At 45.1% G+C, this 16,065-nt stretch overlaps 1 long non-coding RNA gene across 1 annotated transcript; it reads right to left on the bottom strand.

Annotated features, from left to right (window-relative positions):
* Positions 1–7,459: 7,459 nt before the first annotated feature.
* On the bottom strand, positions 7,460–15,093 carry LOC116659682. Its single transcript, XR_004315053.1, has 3 exons — positions 14,961–15,093; positions 9,021–9,173; positions 7,460–7,683 (listed from the first exon to the last, which is right to left on the bottom strand). It is a non-coding gene; the product is annotated as an uncharacterized LOC116659682 (long non-coding RNA).
* Positions 15,094–16,065: the final 972 nt, after the last annotated feature.

The raw sequence follows: 16,065 nt of genomic DNA, 5'->3' as shown, positions 1-16,065 counted from the left end.
GCCGCCCACGGTTGGGGTTTTACTAGTGGTTTAAAAGACCAAAAGGTGAGAAAGAGATAGAATTAAAACAAGTACTGAAGTAGAATGGGATTGGATGGGATGAGATGGGACAGAACAGGATGAGAAAGGAGAGGAAGGAGTGGATGGAATATCTGACACCTGCACCTCGCAGAAGCAGCTGTCACGTGGTCAGGAGCTCCGCCATGAAACGTGCCGTCCCTCCTGAAGCGTGGGGGCACCACCCGCAGCGTCACCTGGGCACTCCCCATCGCCTGGGGGTGTCCTGGGTAGAAACTGACTGTCTCTGAGTAGAAGCCACGCATCCTACGTTGCTGGCTTGGCTGACACCGTGACATGCGTGGAAGGGACCCTTGGACATCTGCTTCCAAGTCGGGGCTCAGAGCTGAGGAAGCCTAGGGCGTCCACAGGGTCAAACAGCAGGGACCAAACAGTTGAATCCTGTCCTCCCCGCTGGGACCTGGGGCACATCGCCCCGCTCCAGCAGAAGCCACGGAAACCTCACGGAGGGTGCACAGAGCAGCGGCGTCCTCATAGGGCAGCAGCTTTCAACAGGAGACTCCAGCCCCCGTGTGTGTCTGGCTGCATCCGCCTGTGCTCTGGGGACACCTCCAGGCAGGGGTGCCCTTGGGTGAAAGCTCGTGTGGCTTTGGGGTCCCAGGCTGCAGAGCACTGGGAGCTGGCACCGGGGCCTCGCTGGCTGGGAAACCACTCCATCCTCACACCACCTCCTCTGTGTCCAGAGCCTGTGCCACCGTCCCCTCTTCCAGGCCACTTGCTTTGTCGTGTGTGGACCCCTTGGCAGGGGGCTGGGGGAAGTTTTCTCTGGAAATCTCTCTCACATTCTGCCTCTTCCACTGGCAGTTGGTAGGTGATACACTGGTATTAAGGCATCCTCATTAAAAGCTTCAACTCAATATTTTCTTTATAAAATAAAAACATTAAAGACACACTTGAACTCTCTTTTCAGGGGCTTAAAAAAGATGCAAAGGGTAGAAATGCTTTTTTCAGATGATGGCTGACACACATATCTCCTTGTTCACTTTTATCCATTGAAATGAGGTAAAAAGCAATTTGCTGTTTTATTGGGGGGATTTTGTGCATGTGTATGTATTTGTTGCAAGTGTGTATTTTAACTGAATCAACACCCTAGACAATATTTCTTAGTGTTTCTGCAGGTTTCTTAAAAACTGTGACGAATCCACTGAATTGGTAATGAAATTGAGCTCCCCCTTCAGGAAATGGTTATGTGACCCACAACCTCCTGCAAGATGCCCGGTGACCTTGACCACGTCCCCTACCTCAGCCTGGGTTTCCTCACCTGAAACTGAGCTGCTTGTAGGACTCGTAAGGACCACACCCCACAGTGGAGGCCTGGATCTCCGCACCCCCACAGGGCAGCGCTGTTTGCTGTCGTCCTGTCATGACCGCACTTGGACGCGAGCCGGCTCTCTGGCAGAGGCTGTGTCCCGGTCTTCACTGCTCATTAGTTTCCCACCCTGACCACCGGCGGCACCTGGCGACCCTGCAGCCTCTGGGTGCACAAGGGTGATGGCTCTCGGGCGCACTCTGTGTGTCCTGAGGCATATCCACATCTCTGAGGTGCGTGTGAGTGTGGGTGAGTCACGTGTTGACCTTCCAGAGATGCTCGCTTTCTCCTAAGAATGGGCCTGCCCCTGCCTCTGAGCGCTCTGCCCAGAGGCGTCTTCTTATGGGAAGAAGAATGAGGGTACAAAATACGTATCATTGCACAGAAACCATGCTGTCCTGGGCCCTCTTCTATGAATTCAGAGCAGAGCAAGTCCACCAAGCTGTCACGGAGGGAAAAGGGTTTGGTTAGTGGGGACCAGCTCCGTCCCTGGCCTGCGTGGGTTTCAGCCGGGTCCTCCTGAGAGGGAAGCTGTCAATGCAGCCTCTTCAGCATGGACTCCAGGCACCTTTTTCTGCCATTGGTGAGACGCCAAGCTAGTTATATGGTTTTATTTAAACGAATCTGATGGTGGGTTTCCCTCATATGCATTTGTTTATTGATCAGTGATCAACTGATCGGTCAGCTCTGATCCTGATATGTGCTCCTGCCCTGCAGTGGTGGAGACAGATCTCAGACTCCCTAACCTGGCCACCCTCGCACTCAACTCAAACCATGGGGAAATCACCCAGGTGGGATACCCACGAAGAGCTGAGTTTTGAAAAACCTACCTGTCACTCTTTCCAGCCCGACACGGTAGATGAATTTCACGCCACAGGTCATCACAGCTCTCCCGTGTATCTGTGCGGCCTCATTGCTTGTTTGCTGTTCCGTCTAGAACCTGCAGCTGGTCTCCGTGACGGCACTTCCAGGATTCAAGCGTCTGAAATAAATTATCATCCAATTAACCCATGCCAAATTGCAGTTTGTATTTAATAACAGAAATCATAAGAAAAAGAATCATCCAGCGTAAACACAAATTACATACACACCTTAATTATCGCAAGTTATGAAATGCAGGAGAGAAAGATATATATTTTTCCTATGACAGCCATTATTCATTCTTGAATTATTTACAAAACAGTAATAGCAATTTGCATTTAAATGATATATTTCTTATAAAGACCGTAACATGGTATGTGTGTGTTTATGTATATACACACGTAAATTACAGCTATGACTTCTGTACTAATATAAGAGTAAACACATTTTCTTTATGGAACATGCTGATAGCAATTATGACCATTATGCTCATTTTAAATAGTGGGATTTTGGGACTTTAAAAAATGAAATGATTTGTCCAACTCCACATTCCATGTTCATGGCAGAACTGGAAATGAAGACGGGGCTTGGGTTTTTCTGTCCAGAGCCTCATTGCCTTGGACTCTAGAGACATCCAGATCGGGTGGGTCCAGATGACTGATTCACAGGCTGTAGCCAAGCTGGGTCCTCAGCTGCTGCAGATTTGAAATACAAAACAGCAGCATAACACTCACAGGCATCTTTCTTCAAGGTCCTGAGCCTCCCAGGAGTGCCAGCACCCTCATGTATCTACCATCCCACTTCCCTCCCCATGCACTGAAAAGATCAGTGCTGACTTATTTTCAAGGATCAATGAATGTTTATTTCTTCTGCTAAATTTCAAGCTGAATGTTGAAAGCAACAGAAACCATGTGAATGTATTGAAAGCTGCCTCCTCTAGCTGACAATGTTTATGCATGAAATGCCATTTCTAAGTTTGAAATATGGGCATGAGGTTTAGGTGTGATGAGAGTGGTTATTCCCGTTAAACAGTTTAACCCCGAATACCATGCGCACTTGGCCACTCCTTCCCTCTGGGTTGGGAGATCTGAGGTCCTAGGGTTACCAAGGAAAGGATGGGGGCATCACCAGCGCTGCCCTGAGCATGTCCGGGCTGTGTCAAGGCCCTTCATTACCTCCTAAGGCCATTGCGGGCTGAGTTAAAGAGAAAGAGGACGCCAGCGTTCAGGTGCTGTGCCCTCAAGTGCCGTGGTTTACTGGGTACCGTCACAGAGGGAGCTTCCACGGAGAGGTAACGTGCTTGTCAAACTCATGAGCCTAACCAATCGAAATTTATATATTCACATTCGAACTTCATTACCCATGTGTTCAAATGTCATTTTGGAGAGCGTGTGATTTCCCATCATGGGAAGCAATGAAGTAAGAAGGAAGGAGGCTTGGCTTGACTGGATCAGTTCCAAACCTTCATTTTCAAATCTTCAACCCATCCCTGCTGCCGACAGACCTCAGGTGGGAGAGTATTCAAGCACGCGTCCCATTCCAGGCACGCGGAAGAGGCACCGGCTTTAGACGCTGAGTCTGAGTGTTCACGGGTCTGTGTTATTTAACAGGTTGCAACAGCTTGTACATCTTGCTGGGTTGGGAGCTGAGGAGCTTCCTGCATAACTTGGACCTAAATCTCGGTGAAAGAAGAGACCCACTGAGTGTATTCGAGTCGTAAATATACAAAGCATGTTACATTTGTGTATCTAAAGTATATGCTTTTCCTTAGGAACAAAGGTTTCTCCTTCCAGTATATCAAGCAGGTGGAGTCTACCCTCCAGCTCTCAGGTCCACATGGAGACGCGCCCTGGTGTGCACGCGGACTTACAAAGAGCAACCAGCAAGCGCTCCCTCTCAGCTTCTCATTTGCACAGTGAACCAGCAACACAAAAACCACGGAGCGGAGGCTCAGTAGCCCTTCTGTTTTTCTATCAAACAAAGAAATGAACTTGAGCCCATCCTTGAACGAACAGCAAAATATGGGAACGGTTGCTATACTCCTATCTCAGATTCATTTCCCTTAATTCCTCAAGGAAGAAGCGGAAGTAAAATATGGCTTAAATACAGCGTCAGGTCCCCATTTCCTCCGTGCCAGTCTGTGGCTGGGCGGAGACTGTTCGCTCTCCCGTAATATCTTCACAATAAGCACCGCGTGGCCTTCTGGAGTAACCAGTGACAGAGCACCTGACTGCACGCATTTAGTATCAACATAAAGTCACATGAATCCATCCTAACTTTCTGCTACTGTCCCTGCCTTAAGGTCAATATGATTTAACTGATAATCAGAGCTATATTGTCATTAACATCTTCTAAGTCACAGTGCCTTTCCTACAAATTAAAAAAAATTTTTTTTCTGAACTCATGCTCTATTCGGTGGGTTCCTAAGCCCCTTGTCCAAACAAGGGTGGTGCCTCACAGTGGCTGGAAAATCTCAGCTCAGACCTGCATTCCCAGCTCTCGTGCCTGCACAGCTCTACATGACAATGTCTCCAGGGAGGGGACGGTCGTGACTTTGTTAAAACCCTGACCCGGAAGTAAGACAAACAGCAGGGCACGGCGACCACCGAGCTGCCCTTATGATCCCTCTCCAGCCTCCAAGGGAAGACCATCTTTCCCACATTAAAGAACCAAGAGGAAGAGAAATACTTCTCACCGTAGCATCTGTGCCTCTCTGTGCGGGGCTTAAAAATGGGTTATTTAACATCGGCTGCTCCTTCTGGACAGCAGAAGCTGTTGGAGGAGTGGGTTTTCAGAAGTTGCAATGGGCAGGTTTGCATATTGATCTTTGAAGGTCCATTAACTCTCTGCTGAATACTGCTGACATCACAGACGGATGCCTGTTTAAACCAGGAAACCACCTGGGGACTCTGGCTATCGACTTGAGATGGCAGTGGTGTCCTGCCAGAGGACAGAGGACTTTCTGCTACGCCCGCCTCTTTTCCTTCGCCTTCCCTCACCGCCCCCAGCCCGTGCCCCTGGTCCTGGTTGGTCCCCTTCTCTCTCCACCCGACTCCGCACCACTTTTTGTTTCACTTTGTTTACGCTGTCAATTTTTAAATCTTCTTTTCTTTCCGACGAGCGCATCGTTTTCACTTGGATGTGCAGGTTCAACTTGGAACAGGCTCTCGTACGAATAGCAAAGGTTTATGAATCTTCTCAATGACACATTTGTTTGGCTCATTGAGAAAACCATTATCACATAATGATGGGAGGACTAAAATGCGCTTTTTCAAGTCATATTATAAACTTACTTTATTATTTGGCTATTTTAGGAGATTAGACTGCCTAAATGAATGTCTAAGTTTTGAAACAAAGGGAAAGAGAATTCTGAGTCACTGATGAACACTTGAAGAGGGAAAAGATGGGGGAACCAATTATAAATCTACCGGAGACTCTGCCGTGGTGTGGATGTGCTGTCTGCGCTCACCCTGATCAATTCAATCGTCACCTCTCGTCTGTTTGGGAACAAACACCAGACGTGATGGAGGCCCAGTGCCCCCTCCCCATGGATTACTCTCACCTCTGCCCACCGGCACCCTCCCCTCCACTCCATCGATACATCGGAAACATAATTTGTATTAGCAGTTGTTTCTTTAATTAAGATCTCTCCCAAATCTTTCTCATCGATTCACACCATTAACGTATTGACCAGATGGCTTGTGCTGAGCAGGCATGTTTCCCTGAGAAGCCACGTCAGGCTGCAGGACTCTGGGTCACAGGAAGCAGCCTTCCGGGGCCAGCGGGACACGCACTCAGGAGCCACGCTGTAATTCTGTGTTTGAATTCAGGCACTCGCATGGCGAATGCACTGGAACCCCCAGGAAACAGTCCAACGTGTTGATTTTCAAATGACCACTGAGGCCTACAGTGAGCAACACACCTACAAAGTCCAGTTTGGAATCAGCTGACCAGAACTCAGCACGAAAGGCCGAGGCGGCTGTAACCGCAGAAGCGCCAGGCTGATCCTTCCAATGGAGTGAGGAAACAATAGGAGTTACTTGTGGGTTTTTAAATGCTTAAATAAAACACATCTTTGCCTCTTATTAAAACCCAAGTAAATTTTAATTAAATTACAGAGAAATCTGTAAAAACTAAATCACAAAAGCTAAATGAACATCACGTCAAGCAATCATCTGATCTCTTGATGAGGAAGCAGTTTCTATGGAAAAAAACAGTAACATGTCTCAGAAAAAGGAGACTACATTTGATTTTATTGTTGCACGGAGCTACAATACAATTAACAGGAAGGAACTATGAAGACGTCTCTGTAACAAACACGACAGTAGAAGCACCCTTAACACACAAGAGCTACTGAGTACCTGTAAGACCATCACTACAGCTCCCAACATAAAATGGAGAAAATGAAACGAAAATGCATTTCGCAGAAGAGTGTGAGAAATGGCGACAACCATAAAAGTAGTTTAATATTGCTAGTAATAAAATAAGTCAAAACAAAAAGAAAATGCCAACACGTCAAATGAATTAGGCATGAGCGCTGCAAGACTCAGTACTGGAGAGGCGTGGCCACGCTGCCTCTTTAGAGACCGTCAGGGTGAGTAACAGTCGGCACATTTCTTAACATCAACTTAGCAATGAATCCAGAAATTTATACGTGTAAAAAATGTATAGATTTACAAGTGAAAGTAGTAATTTCATTTCCAGAAATATGTTCAATGGATATAATTGAGAAAAGGTTTCTATTCAATGATTTTATTGTAGCATTATTTTAATATAAAATTTGAAAAAATATAAATATACAAAAAAGGGACTAGTAGCGTCAGCATGGTAGGGTTGAAATAGTGACGATTAAAATATTTTTCAAGAAATTCCCATAACCAGGCCTAACTAGAGACAATCAGTAGGTTTTTCAGTAGGAAAAAAAGTAAGAACCAGGTTTGAAAGTATTTCCCACAGTGAAAACTTATCATTTTTAAAAGTAAGGGAACATTTTTTTTAAACGTCCTAAGGGGACTTTTAGCGTGGAAAAGCAACTTCGGGATAAACTTAAGAAAAGCAATTGTGTGTTGAAATCTTTTTTTTCTGTTTTTCAAATATGATCGTGGTTGATTCCCTTACCCAGCAGCTGTGTCAACGGCAATAATTTTAGTGTGTTTGGAGATAAGGAAATCACACAGGCTAAATAAAGACAGTACTACCAGTTAGCGATTACTGAGCATTTATTTTGTGCCAGGCACTGTACCGAGGTCTTAAATTATCTGATCTGAATTAATGCACAGAATAGCCTTAGGAGGTCACCGTCTGCAGCTCAGATGCTTCCATGTGAAGGTCACGATGCCCGTGGATCAGCCCAGATTCTCTGTCCACTTGGATTCTCCCCAAATCTGCCCCTAACTGTTTTCAGGTGTGACCTGCCACTTGCTTTTCATGGGACCCTTGGAAGGGAAAACAAAATTACACTATGTCACCACTAAGACAAAGGAAAAAAAAAAAAAAAAAAGCCGAGGTGGAGAGGGTGGGGGCAGAAGCACCAGTAAGGCTGAGAGTCCTGCCCGGGGCCTCCGTGGGGGCCCTCAGACCTGTGAGTCAGGGACAAAGCTCCCAGAAGCACTGCCACCCCAGGGCACGCTTTCCCCGCCCGCTGGCGCCCTGCAGAGCCCGGGGCACTCCCACCAGGGAGGGACAGAGAGAGAGAAGGTGGAGGGGAGGGGACTGAAATGCTCAGCAGGGCAGAAGCACGTGTTCTGAATCAGGCGATGCTGTGTCCTTTGCCGCCTCACATTTGTGTCCCCAGTATCCGCATCTATCTAAGCTCCCCCAGAGCAAGAAGGCTACTATTCAGTAGCCTACATGCTGTGTGAAGAGGGCAGAGTGCGTCCTCAAAACGACTTTGGATGTGTGGATACATGGCTTCATGTGTCTTAAAGTAATGGGGACATAGGACTCCCCGACCAGACTAGTTACGATGTCAGCAGCTCAAGCTACGTCATACACTTGGACGCCACTGCCAACAGCCCCTTGGGAACCAGACACTCTAAACGGCCTTGACCTTTCCTCCCCCTGGGAGCACAATGTGTCCTACATACAGCCTGGAACACAGCCTTTACAGAAAGAGCCAGGAGTGCAAGGGCATCTCTCGACGTGAAGCGTCCGAGGCCCAAGGGGGCCGGATCTCCACTGACCGAAGGGGCAATTTTTTCATCGTTGTTCAGCCATGTAAACGCAACTTTCAAGGCCACCCACCTGAGCAACCATTAGTTCTTCCCCAAATTCCCCTCCTGAGTCCTCTCAGTTACGCCATCTGGTCTCCCACCCTGAAGGTGTGCTCACACCTGTTACCTGCCTTGTGAGAGCTGCCTCCAAGGTGAGTTGTGTGTCCTCGCCATCTTCCCCCGTGTCCCGGTTTTAAACCAACGCTTACATCAAAATGAATATTTGAATATGTGTTTCCTTTTAATTTAATTGCACATAATTAACATTCTTGAAATACCTGACTTTAGAAGATTATTAACAGCTCTAGACTATACGTAAACTATTCTACTTTGCCAAGAGGTCTCATTTTTATTTCTGCAATTCCTCTCTCCTCCTCCGCCCTCCCTCTCCTCCTGTCGCTCTCTTCCCCTCCCCCAGAGCCACAGGCACAGAAAGCACCACCTCGCGCCCAGCCGGCCCATCAGAGACTAGCATGGACAGTCTTTCTCGTGCCGCACGTCCCCGGGAACCTGCTTAGGGCTGTGAGATGCAATTATTCAGAAACGGGGTCTTTCTTCACCTGCGGCAACAAGGTGGCTTGTCTCCTCTGGGTGCACGAAGCCCACATCTGTGCTGGCTGTCAGTGAGCGAGACCGGAGAGCAGCTTTCCCAACCGATGACTCAAAGGCCACATTCTCCCTTTGCAGGAACAGGACGCACCTCAGACAGCAAGCTGTTAAAAAAGAGCCAAATAACTTAAGAAAAAGGAAACATGAAAACGAATCTGAAGAGCAACATCAAAGAAAACAGGGGCCAAGTGCCACCCAAGGGGAGGACTGACGGCTGAACGTGTGTCAACGGTCCAGCGCTCCTGGCGCCGGGTGCAAGTCGGAGTGGCCCTGGGGAGACTCACGCGGCTCAGTCTTTCTTCTGGGGCTTTTCCTAAGGTGAAGCTCCAAAGGCCCGCTTGGTCGTCCACTTAGTCAGCTGACACCCATAGAACAAGGTCAAGATTAGAACCCTCTCAGTCCTTAAACCCTGACTTATAAAAGCAACCCCAATCGTGCACAACTTCATGTGTACAGAACACGGCGTTTACCGGCAGAGGAGGACCTGCTGGACTGCCATGAGGCTACGTATTAACCAGAATAGGATTGCCTAAAATCTGTGTCTGCTGCGTATGTATATGACAGATCACTACGTTGTACTTCTTAAATAGATACAATTTTTATTACACATTTTAAAATAACTTTTAAAAATATAATTCAATCTATGTATTTGTACAGCATAGATTAAAAACTAAGAGAGGCATAATTTGAAAATGATTGTACAATGCTTATAAATCTAGAGTTCTTTTTTTAAAATTTCTTATTGAAGTGTAGTTGATTTACAATGTTAGTTTCAGATGTACAGCAAAGTGATTCAGTTCTACATATAGATACTTTTTTTTTTCTTTTCAGATTCTTTTTCATTTTATGTTGTTACAAGAAATTTAATAGAGTTCCCTGTGCTATACAGTATGTCCTTGTCATTTACCTATTTTGTATATAGTAACATGTATCTGTTAATCCCCAACCCTTAATTTAGCCCTCTCTGCCCTTTCCCCTTTGGTAACCATAGTTTGTTTTCTATGTCCAGGAGTCTGTTTTTGGTTTGTAAACAGCATTGGTATCATTTTTTTTAGATTCCACATATAAGTGATGTCATATGATATTTGTCTTTCTTTGACTTACTTCACTTAATATGATAAACTCTAGGTCCATCTATGTTGCTGCAAATGGCTTTACAACATTTTTTATGGCTGAGTTATACATATATAGTTTACATATATGCCATATGTATACATAGCCGAGTAGTGTTTATCTTGTTTATCCAGCCATCTGTTAATGGACATTTATGTTGTTTCCATATCTTGGCTATTATAAATAGTGCCACTATGAATATTGGGGTGCATGTGTCTTTTCAAATTACATCTTTCTCCAGATATACGCCCAGGAGTGGGATTGCTGGATCGCATGGTAAGTCTATTTTTAGTTTTTTCAGGAACCTCCATGCTGTTTTCCACAGTGGCTGCACCAAACTATACTCCCACCAGCAGTGTAGGAGGCTCCTTTTCCTCCACAGCCTCTCGGTGTTCTTAGTGGATGTCACGTACGGATAAACTATGTTTTGTTGAGGGAGTTATGGTGCTCTCAACAGACACAAATGTGAAAAGTTCAGCTGTAAGGCGAAACTGTCCAAACCAAAAAGTGATCCAAATATGTATGTGTACTAGAGACATTCACATACTTCCTTCGAGGACCTTACATCCCCCAGGTCTAAGGAAAATCAGGTGACAGGTGACAGGTGACAAGGCTGTTACTAGTAACAGCCACCACTTGCTGAGCACCCCCAGGGCAGGGGTCCTGCCAGGTACCCCGCGTAGTTACTTACTCTAACCCTCACAGCCCCCTTCATAGGACAGACAGCACGGCTCACAGTTGTCTGTGACTTAACCCACTTAGAGGCGTTTTGGCGCTGACTCAGGTCCCGAGGACTCAAGTCCAAGTCTCCAGGAACCACACCTGTGTCCTTAACCACCAGGCTCCCCAGCTCCTCATGCGTCTTCTCCATCCCATCCTCACGAGGGCTACCTTTGGGGTCACTTTATGGCGGAGACAATAGCCACACACAGCTTTGTGTGTGTTCACTTCTGTTAGACATGAGCTAGAACTTTTTCACAAAATTAAACTACTTCTACAGAAATGATTTAGTGAGGGTCCAAACGGTTGTGAGAAAATCCTGATGAACTGCTGACTGTCAGGGAGTCTAAATTCTGTGCTTCTTTGGTCAGAGGGACAAGGGAACTCTGGAATCCTTGTGGGATCAGTAAGTATTAGCAAAACTGATCGAAAAACGGAAAACCACATAGAATATTCTCAAGGCATATCAAGTCTTTTGAACATCACTTGCAGGGCTGTCATAAAACACTAAAATAGCATTAAATGCTATAAATGGCATAGTTCTGTTTGCAAGATATTGGCAGTAGATTAAAGCAATCATTCCACTCTATGACATTAATTTGGTGTCCAATAGTAGTAATTTCAATGAAAACAAAATCTGTCCAATATCTCAGCATTTTATGGGCAAAAGGATTAGCTCAGTCACAGAGTGACCAGCCTCCCTAGTTTTCCCGGAGCTTCTCCAGGGTTAGGTGCTGAAAGTCCCATATCTGTGCCAACCAGGACAGAAGAGCATCTCCGCCGATTGTGAAATTAATTAGAAAGGAACGGCCAGATGTCTTCTCACAGCAGGGATAGGATACGTTTGTGTGCAGCGAAGCTGTCCAAGATTTTTCGGATGATAGAGCCTTTGATCTGAATATTGAAGGAAAATTATGCCACGAGAAGATGAGGATGAGCTTGAGGCAGAAAGGGAAGAAGGTATAAAGAACTGGCAGGTGCTGGGGGGTGGGGGCAAGACACAAGAATTCCCAGGTTGCCAGAACAGCAAGAGGGCAGAGTGCAGGTCCTGGAAGTGTGGGTACGCCCAGGCCTGAATTACCAGAGCAGGAGGAGGGCTGGGGCTGTGTCTTCTAAAGCACAGGATCTTCTGTAGAATCTAAGAAAGAAGCAGAGTAAGTCATCTTCAAAGGTCAGACATCATTAACCAAGACAGGAAACTGGGAAGAGTGGCATGGTTTCACAAAGAAGATCGTATGCTGTGTTTTAGATGGATTGAGAGCTAGAGGTTTTCTGTCCATCCAGTTAGAGGCATTTAGCAGGTAGACAATCAGGGAAGAATCTGAAGCTAAGGGTGTGAAGTTGAGGTAACTGCAGAGCACTGATCAAGAGGTTAGATCAGATGGTCCAGAAAGAAGCTCTAGAAAGAAGAAAAACATGTCGCGAGCTGAGGAGGACCTCTGTTGAAGTCGTACACAGGAGGTCATCAGAGTTAGCAGTCCCACATGCAGAAACGTGACCTGGAGAAAAGTAATTAGGGAGCAGGTGTAAGCTGTAAATAAATAAACACACTGTGTTTTTAAAAAATGGCATCTTTAACTCTGGAGACGCAGTCATTAGTGTTCAGCAATCTGTTCTGATGCTCAAGCCTCTTGAGGTGAAATGGCCCACTGTAAGGGCACCAATCTGCCCTTGACCTCAGGACAATCCACCCTTCATTCATTCAGTCACTGAACACCAAGTTTCTGTCCTCAGATCACATGATGATATAAGCATCGGGGCCATCCTTGCTTGGCACTGAGGGGATACATAGCTGAGTGAGAAATAACCCTCCTTAGTCAGGAGCTCATGGTCTTCTTGAGAGGGTACTCACTGAGGAGAGATCTATACCCTGGGAATGTTGGGACAACATGCCAGCCTTATGACAGAGACATGCAGGCGAGGCCGACCTGGGAGCACGTGGACACGGGTAATAAAATGTTCCCCCTGAAGAGGTTACACAGTGAAGAGTGAGGACTGGAGGTGGGATGGTTTCCAGGCAGAGGAATGATCACTAGGGTAAAAGCTGACGGAAGGAAGGCAAGGCTGGTGCAGATGTAGGTCAGCAGTGGGGAGGAAACAGGGGTGGGCAAACGTCTCCACCCTGGTGGTCTCCATTTTCTTAATCAGGAAACAACGCCATGAATATTTGAACTGTCGCTGAGCAAGATGGAAGGAGACGATGACATAACGTCCCTGAGGATGCTCTGAAATGCGGATCCGAGCTCAATGGCCTGACCCGGCCACTGCCAAGAGTGTAGACAGAACAGCGTTCTTGTCACTAACTATGCTAAACACACTGTACACACCAAGAGGAATTTGGAGTGTGGTGTGTGCTCCACGCAAGTGGTACCTGTGGTCAGAACGCCCTCCGTGGTTGGATGAGTAGAGGCGTGAATATAAGGGTTCTGAGAACAAGGAGGTCAATGAAAGCTGAGGGAGAATAAAGGCTGAAGAAAAGCATAGGTCAATGCTTCTGTTTTCCATGAAGGTGGAGCATTGAAAGACCAGCAGATGATTGCAAGATAGTCGGCCAAGTCCATACTTGGCCTTAAAGGCATTTTTTTAAGGACCTGAGAAAATTACATTAACTATGGTTGCTGAAGAGTAATTTGATTTTCTTCCAGCTCATTACATGGTGCTCCTGAAGGAGGTTAGCCTTAGAATGATTCTTTCCCAACAGGATTCTGCACATTTTCTCCCAATTTGTAGAGATTAAAAAAAAATAACCTAAATAAATATCATAAGGACTCTGTATTAATTTTTTGCTTGGGGAGTACTGGATATTTTTGGTCCAACTTATTGAAATTTTCTAAGATGGTTTGTTTATACACTGATGTTTAGGAAGTAAAATCAGTGACAAAATTTAATATAATTCTTCAACTTTTATCCATATGCCCCTTAGATATCAACTGTTCTAGAAATCCTTTGTGCAAATACATATGAAGCTGAAAGTGGAATTAGTAGAATCCAAATTTGGGTCGAATAAATCATTGCTTAGTCTTTGCTAAACAGGGTAACCGGGGTTATGAAGTGTTATTTCATAAGCGGCATCAACCTGTCGAATGCTAGAATTTCACATTTCAGATCCCACATAAGAAAGGTACAAATGGATGCAGCTCCACTTCCCATGATTTGTACTTATACTGTTATTCCTTTAATACATCAGTGTCATTAGGGTACGTGTTTTGGGTGACTTGAATAGATTGGTGTCTAGTAGCAAATGGTGTGATTATAAGACTCTAGAGTCTAACTTTTAAAGCCTTGAGGTAAGAAAGACCATGAATATTAAAATTTTTAGAATGTATCAAAACATTTCGAAGTTCAAGCTTTATGGAAATCCCAGTCATGAGAGATTCTAATTGGTTTTGTCTCAACAAATAGAGACAAACTTTCTCGAGACAAAAGCTTCAAATGACTGGTAAATCAAATTCTTAAGCCTTCTTGGACATCTAAAAGCTCTTACAAATAAATATTTTAGCAAGCTGGCTTTAAATGGATTAAAAACACATGGTCAAATTGTCCTCAAAACCCACAGGACTTATTTTTCAAAGGAAAATGCATTCAGCAAAATGCAGTTTAAATTTGACAGACCTCTCCCCTAACCCAAAGTATAGGATTTTGAGGAATTCAAAGCATCAATCACTTCTCAGACGCAAAACCTAAAGTTCTGAAAGATGGATTCATGAGTTGATGATGACCACGAGTTGACATCAGGCAGCTTTGGGGAAGAATATGCCCTGGAACTGTATAAATGGATATATACTGGGTGTTCCTACAAGGCATGTCTGCTCCTCAAATTTCCCAGAGCAACTTTCAGAGGAGAAGACGTAATAACAATTATTTTCCTCCCACATGTAATTTAATGAATAATGAATACATCATCATAAGAGGTGAGATAATTTGTAGCATTAATCTGTCTAGGATAATTGCCAAGTATTTAATATTACACAAGGCACTGTATAAGGGATTATGAGATTATAAGTAAGAAAATATAGCTTCTCTAGGAGCTTAAAACTGAATGGTAGGGACACACACACCTCAGGAAAAGACAGCAACGCAGGATCCAAAGAAAGCATTTTGGCTGACACTCATCACACCTTTTCCTGACATTTGTCACTTGCCTCCTGCTTTCAGCTTTGTCATCAACCATGTGTACACGTCCGAAGCATCCTTCCCCGACAGGGTTAAACGTCTCACTGTAACAGAGGAAGAGAAAGGCCAGAATAGTTATGAATTTTTAATGAAATTACTGCAAAGCAAATTTCAATTATCACACCCACCTCTAATGATCACTTAGCATATTCCAGTTTTATTGGCTCGCCCTCCCTCTCTCAAGCTTCTTAATTCTACTAATTTGACATAATGTGAAAGGTTTCATATGTCTTTATTAATGATATATGCTCAGTGATTTATTTTACTCATAGACAAGACTACACTTAGTGTATTAGCTCTGTTAGCAAACATGTAATTTATGTGTCATTTCTTTTCTAGAAAATCAGAACCCACCCTCCCCATTCTACTAGAAGCAAGAGAGGGACCCAAAGAACACAATACAGTTATATTCCTGTGTAACCAACCACCACACAGCTACATGGAAAGGAAACAGCAGCAAAAAAGCAAGACCCCAATTGAAGCTTCCGGTTACATATTTTTGATGTAACTGAGAAGCTATTAGCTTAAGTGAGGGGGACAGATAAGGGTGTTCATCCTCAACAGTCGTCTTTTAAATATCATACATTTGGAGGATTTTTCTTAAGCTATTAATTTTTGTTAGTAAAATTCCACCTCCCTTCTCCCAAAGGGGTGTCCTATTTAATGTCTTCTTACGTCCACCTGTTGGTGAGGACGCTGCCCCCAGCAGTGCAGGGCGCCACGCGCACGGCGACGTGTGTCTGCGGTGTGTCGGGTGCGCGCGCCGTCGGGGAGACGCGACACAACAGGGACGCGGCCGCTTGCCCTGTGACTTCGTGTTGGTGCAGAGCGTGTGTGAGGCCTGAACTTCTACACATCAGTGTGTATTTCTGGAAATAGGTGACTTCTGTAAGTACATTTGTTTTTCTCCTAAAATAAAATCCACATGCAATTTGAATTGCATAACCACTACTCAAAAGCAATCTAATAAAATTTAAGAAATAGATTCAG

Source organism: Camelus ferus, chromosome 3, assembly GCF_009834535.1.
Source record: "Camelus ferus isolate YT-003-E chromosome 3, BCGSAC_Cfer_1.0, whole genome shotgun sequence".
NCBI classification, from domain to species: Eukaryota; Metazoa; Chordata; class Mammalia; order Artiodactyla; family Camelidae; genus Camelus; species Camelus ferus.
This window is presented reverse-complemented; position numbering and strand designations above follow the sequence as displayed.